At 32.8% G+C, this 6570-nt stretch overlaps 1 pseudogene; it reads right to left on the reverse strand.

The window, feature by feature from the left end:
• Positions 1-4160: 4160 nt before the first annotated feature.
• On the reverse strand, positions 4161-4822 carry LOC129869850 (F-box/kelch-repeat protein SKIP11-like; annotated as a pseudogene).
• Between the last annotated feature and the right edge of the window lie 1748 nt (positions 4823-6570).

The raw sequence follows: 6570 nt of genomic DNA on the forward strand, positions 1-6570 counted from the left end.
AACTTTCCGACTTCCAGGGTCTTACAAAAAGACAATTGGGATTTACAGATCATAGATGGTTTTATGGACCATAAAAAGATCTCACAAATCCAAGTCCTGAAATTTTAGAAACTCAGGAATTCGCTAATTTCTATAGAACACCTTTTACGGCTAGTAGAATGTTCTATGGAACATAGACGGGTCTTGTAGAATCAGTCTTCAAAAACTTAGATTTCCATCCTAACTTATACAAACAGGGATCTACGGTCCGTAGATGGAACTATGGTCCTTAGATGGCTCTCATAGAAGCCCACAAACAATTTTTAATTAGGAATATTTTGGTCTTTTCTCATTAATTTGAATCCCTATACTACATTGTTTTTGACTATTCTAAGTAGGATTAAGTGATTTTTATTAGCCTACACCCTCTCTCTCCCTCGTAACCTTTCAAATTAGATTTTTTCTCTCTCAAGTCTTCTCTCAAGCAAGAACTAAGGCTCCAAGCTTCAAGTCTCCATTCAAGGGATTCAAGTTAGGATTCTTCATTCCAGGTATGTAGAATTTCATCCATGGGTATCCCCTCACCCACTGATTTCCAAAGAAACCTTAGATTTTCAGGTTCATAGATTCTCCAAACCTAGGGTTTCTATGATTTTCATGGGTTCTTATTGTAATTCAGTTCTTCTTCAAGATTAATCTTCAATTGCATGATTGTAATTATAATTCCATATTTTCAATGGTTTTTTATGAATCCTCAATATATAAGTATTTTCATGACATATAATTATGTTCTTTAGGAGCATGATTTCAGATTACGAGGTTTTATGATTTTAGATGATTGAAGATAAAGTATCTTTTGGTTATTATTAGTTTTATATCATGATTAATGAGCTTCTAAGTATATTATAAGTTTATCAACATGATTCATTATAATCAAATCTGTTTTTAGATTAATTGTATGTTTCCATGTGAGTTATACTTAGCACCGAGTAAATTAAGGAATGAACGATTCCGGTTAGTGTTAGTAGACTTTTAGTAGCAATTCCTAAGCCTCAAAACTATGTGCCACCATTGGATTTGTCTCAGATAGACACTAGCTTAGTGGATCCAAATTAGCTCAGCTTCAACTTTTATACCTTGACAAAGTATATTGGGCCCTTCTTGATGGGGATTATACATTCAACTCTATGTTTTAGCTCACATGATTATATGTCAGTATTAGTATCTCCCACCATCAGTTATCAGTTATTGCATCATCAAGTATTTAGTTATTTTAGTACAGTTTTATAAGTTATCATGTTATTTACGTGATCATTGCATCAACATGTTTAATAGATTCAGTATGTTCAAATATCATGTTTATTATGTATCTCATACCCAGTGACCACATACTTTCTGCATATATTATTTGATAATATAGGTTCTGACGCTCAATATCCAGTGCACGGTTAGTATATCTCCAGTCAGCTTAGTAGCACACTTTGGTGAGTCCTCATCTTCCAAGGAGGCTCTTATCATTTCATTTCAGTATTTCTATTTCAGCATCAAACAATTGGAGTTATTTAGCAGCTTGTCCTCTCGTATTAGTAGAGGCTTTTCAAACAGTTGGTTTAGGTTTTGCTTATATGTTACTTAGATATTATGTATTTGATATTAGATTTTTAAGAAACTTTTACCACCTAACGAATAAAAGAATCGTGTTTTTGTAATATTACGAAATAACCAAAATAGAGATTTATTGTGGAAAACCTCCTTTAGGAAAGAAAAACCACGACCTACAATGTGTAGGATTTCAACAACTTTTCACTAACTTCAAAGAGCAACTTTAAATTACAACCTAATAATCAAAAGGGACTAACTCTAGTACTTCAACACAAATGATTAACTATAACAGTTATCTCTACTCTTCAAGAAGTCAAACCCACTTCTTGTTACAATGACTCACAATCTCACTTTCACACTCAGAATAATTATCACTAAACAATGATTTTAAGTTGAACTTAATACAAATCTAGCTTTTAGAAAGAAAATCATGGAGTTTATGATTTGGAAAAGTTGTATTCTCAATGTTCCCATTATCCTTTTATAGACGTGTGAAAAGCCTAATCGAGTCCTTCAAAGTACTTCACAAAAGCTTAATTGAGTCCTACAAGGAAATTAGTTCTCTTTTAGGTTAACTTCTTCGCTCTTAACTCGATTTGTTGTTCCCATTTTTTCCTTATTCTACCTTCTCATGCTGAGAACCTGGTTCTCTTTGTTATTATCAAAACTTAAATCAAAATATTGACGGTCACCAAATTCTTATTAGACTATTCATGTTATCTTTCGCTTTTGAGTATACTCAGTTATTGTTGTGTATATCTTAGTGTCATGTTAAACCATAAGGTTAGATTAGGATCACTTGTGGCTCTAAGCACCATGTCGAGACTCGGGGTAAGTCTGGGGTCATGGCATTTTTCCTTATAAACTTTACCAGCTGCCACGGTTCCTTCGCTGTCCCTTTTTCAGAGATTGTTGGTTGAGTACCCAGGTTGGTAAGTGCTCGGCTTGTGGTGGAGTTTCAATCCGTTGTAATTCCTTGCCTATTGGATGTCTTTCTGCACAACTTATGCTTGTGTGTCCAAGGACACCACCGTTGGTATAGAGTATACTCTCTGCTTCACAGACAAGGGGTTGTAAGTGGTGGCCTATTATGATGTGGTTCTCGACTGGTATCCAATTGGTACCTCCGTTTTTACTAATTTCCGTAGAACATCATTGGTAGTTCGGGTAGTCTGACCCATATAGCTGAGACGTTTTCCTTTGCTTCTGATGCAACAAAATTTAGGTGCCACATTATCACTAATGAAAAGTATCCATAACAAACCAAGGCCCCTGTTGCAGTGTTTTTATCACATTTTCTTCTTTATAAAATTTAACAATGTAATTGTCGTGACGGAATCAATTAGGACAATTTCTTTCGTTTCTTTATACATCCCTTAAGAAAATCTTAACAAAATGGCTAATTTCACTAAATTATTTTTGTTCTCTTTGATTTTAATTTAATACTACTTTCTTTTTTCACCATATTAATCTCTCTCCACATTTATTGAATAAGGATAAAGGTGAAAACAAATATTTCCCACCAATTTATCTGACAAACTTTTTTTTAGGTTAGTTTAAAGAAAACTGACACATTATTATATTTAGTACCAATTTATAGTCAATCAAATACCTATGACTTATTTTAGGCAAGAAGTTTCAAAAAACTTTCTTAATTTGTTAAACTCCGTGTCAAATAAATTGAGACAAATGGAGAAACCAATTATATCTTCATTTTGTAGAATAACAACTAATTTGGACGAACTATTTTTAACAAGCACAACAACTAAAATAGACGGAGGGAGTATTAGTTATCACCTAAGTTGCGTGGAATCTTCATTTTTTCCGCCGCACCCGTGTCGACACGAGACCGTTGCGGCTGCGGGATACATGTGGAATTGGGTCAGCCCATATCAGATACTTTGACCAAGAGTCCATGGACAACCCACATCAGATACATCAGACGGTGTGGATGCGGGATACGTGTGGGATTCGGTCAACCTACATCAGATACTTTGACCAAGATACTTTTCCTCTTGGTCAATATTCGTTGCTTCATGTTTCAAGCCAAACAGAGAGATTCTAAATATTCAAGCGGTTGTGTTCTGACTTTTGGTAGACAGTAGCAATGATTTGTAAGGAGAGTTGGTAGAAGGTCTTGAATGACTTTCTTTTTCTTTTCTGAGGGGAAGAATATCTTTATCTTTATAACTATATTTTTATAATATTAAATATTTTTAGCTTAATCCCTATACTCGTATCCATACGCAGATTCATATTCCTGAAAATTCAGATTTTTCTAAATCTGTCTCTCATATTCGCATCCGTCTCCGAATCCGAGCAACTAAGGTTATCACCATAAGTAGGAATTTGCTGAAATATACCTAAACTAATAGGTCTAAAATCATTAGACTTTGAATAACAGAAAACATTATCAACTAGTTATGACTAAACTAAATATCACTTAGAGCAAAGAGAATTCATGTGATATTTGATCAAACATGTGTTTAATGCACTATTTGTCACAATAAAACTCAAAATAACACAAACTTAAAGCACAATTATTTGACAAGAATCCATTTTGTATTTACTAGCATATATCAACAACCCATGACAACACAATTATTTACAAGGCAATCAGTTGACTTCCGTCCAAGCAAGTTCCATTGAGGCGGTCCTTCACTTGGTACCCATGAATACACTTCGATATGCCTATCACCACAAGCTCTCATTATGATTAACCTATCACCACAAGCTTTAAAAGCCACATCCCAATTTATCATAAAAGATGGTCTTTCAGGCAATCTTCCTATGGTAGCCCATGCTTTATTTTGCTCGTCATACTTCCACACCTCCATATCAGCATAATCAGCAGCATACAAATCATTACTTACAACTGCCACCAAAGGAGGAGTATCACCCCTATCTCTTGCTCGAACATGAGACATATTTTAAGTTCAGTCCATTTTCCTTTTTTCAAATCATATTCCTCTCGACATGTCAATAACGACTCTTCTCCTCCAATGCCTCCAATTACATAAAACTTTTTATCCATAAATACCGCAGAACATGTCTTACGCCACTTGTTCATGCTTGGTAATGTCTTCCACGTTCTAGTCTCTGAGTTGTAAAGTTCTGCTGAACTAAGGATATTGCCCTGTGAGTCACAGCCACCAGCTAGAATGGCAATCTCCTCAGAGCTGGCAGAGCCAAACAAACACTTTGGTGCATTCATGTGCATTCCAGATGACCAGATGACAAATTGTTAGGGTCGTTTGGTAGGGAGATGTGATAAAGAAAGTTATTCCACCATATATATATAGTGTAAATGGAGTGATCAATAATCTCGACACTAACTAATATCCTTAGCCAAATGCCGAATAAAATGTTAGTTGGTAAACCATTGGTCATAGGATCAACAACATCAAAACTAATACTATCAAACTCAAAACTCAATCTTGCTTTTCAGCACATTCTCTAACCATGAAAATTATAATTACTTTTATATCTGGTAGGCATTCCTATTGCAAAGACAATATCAGATCTAGTGTAGACATAAGGTTCCCAACAAGTGAAGCATATGCAATGTCGTTCATTTGTTCTTGTTCCAATGTATTTCGTGGACATTGATTCAATGAGAATTTGACACCTTTAATAATGGGTGTTGTTATAGGTGAACAGTTCTTCATTTGGTATCTTTCAACTGAATTTAGAAAATTTAAATTTTTGAAGTTGTGATTTTTGAATTTTAGAATTGTATTTGGACATGTATAAACATATAAAAAAAATTGTCGGAAGTTCCCAAAACCCAAAAACTAGTCAATTTTGGAAAACTTAAAAATATTTCAAAATTTGATCAAATTTCCTGACCAATTAGATATCTGAAATAAAATTTTCTAAATTTACTCCCGTAATCTACGGACAAAGTCCAAGCACTACCTTGGTAAAATACGAAAAATGTAAACTGAAGAGCAATTAGTTCAGAATTATGATTTAATTAAAAATTTATACAAAACCGTGATAAGCAAAAGTACTCCTTTCGTGATCAACACCACTTTTAGTGCAAACAAAATATAGTATGTAATGAATATCAATTTGAACCATGCGGGTGACTCAACGAAGTTGGTAACATAAAGTCAAATTCTAGGAGACCTTAAATATTATATTTTCTTATATATATATTTTTATTTGAAGTCTATTTTCTTAACTTTTTGAGATGTGAAATTACAGAAATTGTTATAATTATTTTCTCTAATAAATTCTTTTTCAATTAATAATATATATTTATCAATTTTAATTTTGAATACTTCTTTCTATTATAGAAATTGTTAACATTATTCTATAAGCAATATATAAATTTAAAAATAATCAAGTGTTTTTGTCTGATTGATAATATTAAAATATGATTTTATGTTTACGCCATATTTCTTTCACACTTTTAATTTGAAAGTTTATGTAAACTATTAATATCTTAGTAACATTATACTTGAGAGACTTTTGTGGTTGAGACTATTTTTCATGTTCCTATTACCTAGTGATCTCAATTCTTAAACACTATGAAAACAAAAAGAAGAAGAATATGCTTCAAGTTGTTCAAGTATATTTTGAAATTTTATTTTATTTTTTAACCAAAATTATACTTTTTAATTTAAATACTTAATTTTTATTAAAATAATAATAATTTACAAATTTACTATTATTGATAAATGGGGGCCCAAAATGCTTTTGCTTTACCGGTTTCACCCAAGAGCCTACGTTGGAACCCTGTCTATTAATACAACCATAACCATTATGATTACCAATCGGTTAAAGTTCTACAAAAATGGTAATATTTAGGGTGTGTTGAGTATGAAGGAAATATTTTTCAGAAAATGTTTTTCAATTTTTTCATATTTGATTGATCAAATATTTTGAAAAACATTTTCTCTAGGAAAACATAAGGAAGATGAGCTCTCTAATGAAACTAGGGAAACCAAGCTCTACTAGTGACATTCCACATTGATTGTGTCC

This window comes from Solanum dulcamara, chromosome 10 (genome assembly GCF_947179165.1).
Source record: "Solanum dulcamara chromosome 10, daSolDulc1.2, whole genome shotgun sequence".
Classification (NCBI taxonomy): Eukaryota; Viridiplantae; Streptophyta; class Magnoliopsida; order Solanales; family Solanaceae; genus Solanum; species Solanum dulcamara.